Genomic DNA, 1,531 nt, shown 5'->3' on the forward strand with positions numbered 1-1,531 from the left:
TTAGTTATAGTATTAAGATTAAGGGAGGTGGGGGGGACAAAGCCCCCCCATGGACATGTGGAACATAAACTATTCCAGCACCCCCTAAATTCACACCCAATGTGCGCCTATGCCTATGGTATTTTCAATTTTGTAACAAATTATTAAAATGCAATTTAGTGATTAGCGGTGGCTGCGTCGCCATTCCAAGTACCTATATAATATATAGACGTGTCGTGTCCCAGACAGCAATATAATATTATTTTAACATTTTTAGAATATTTAGGAGTTAACATTAATGTTTCCATAACATTTTAATTGCATTTGTTTAATATTATTGAAACTTTCTTAGAATATTAAATGGTCATTATTTGTCCTACCTTTATAAGTTTCCTAAAATGTTATGAAATTAACATTCTGAAAATATTCTTGTACTGATCAGATTAAAACATTTTGTGAAAGTTACAGTAATATTTATGAAACATTTTCAAAATATTTTAATTGCATTTCATACCTCCAATTTTAATGTTATAATAACATTATGTCATTAAGTTCGTATAATATTTCAATATAAAATATTTATAATATTCTTTTGAAATTATAATAAATTATATTTGCAATTTTAAATATGTTTTAACGTATATTATATGATATAAATTAATTTCAAAATACACAAATAAATAAAACAAAGTCAAAAGTATTCACTTTCAAATATTTAATATTTTAAAACTTTTAAAATAATTAAAAAAAAAAATAATTTCATGATATCAGCAATGGTATTTACAATATCAATAACATAATAAAGATTTGAAAAAAAAATTCAATGAATTATTATATAAATTAATATAATATAATAATAAAATAAAAAAAATAATAGCATTGATATAGTGCATGATATCAGGAATGGTATTTACTTAATACCAACAACATAAAAAATATTTAAAATAAAAAATAATAATATAATAATAATGAAAAAATTAAATATTATATAAAATAATTATAATGTATTGTCCAGATTATTTAATGTCTATTATGTAGCATTTGCTTTGCTTAAAATCCTAAATTTGGCATGGGCCAACCAAGTTGATAGTGGTGTGTCAATGTCCTTGTCAATTATGTTTTTATACTTGATGTTAACCCTTAAAGCATCTAAAAATCAAAAATAATATTAAATATTAATAATATTAGTAAATATAATAATAGTAAAAATTAAAAAAATTATAAATATTCACCAATGATTAGACGATAACATCCAAGCTTTGAAAAATTTTTTTTTTTTTTAAATCCCAATAGCGAATAACTTTTTATAAGTTCATCTGAAAACATTTTCAACATGATGCGTCGTACACTATCTCTCTCTATCTATATCTTAATAAAAAATTAATTTGCAAATATTATTATATACAATATATTATTATGATACAATTATTTCTACTTAATTTTTTAAAAATTATGTATTAATATCGTGCATATATTATAGTCATATAGAACAAATATAGATACTCGTAAACAAAATATATTTTAAGTTTAGTGACCTTGTAGGACAATGATC

This window comes from Acyrthosiphon pisum, chromosome X, assembly GCF_005508785.2.
Source record: "Acyrthosiphon pisum isolate AL4f chromosome X, pea_aphid_22Mar2018_4r6ur, whole genome shotgun sequence".
Lineage (NCBI taxonomy): Eukaryota > Metazoa > Arthropoda > Insecta > Hemiptera > Aphididae > Acyrthosiphon > Acyrthosiphon pisum.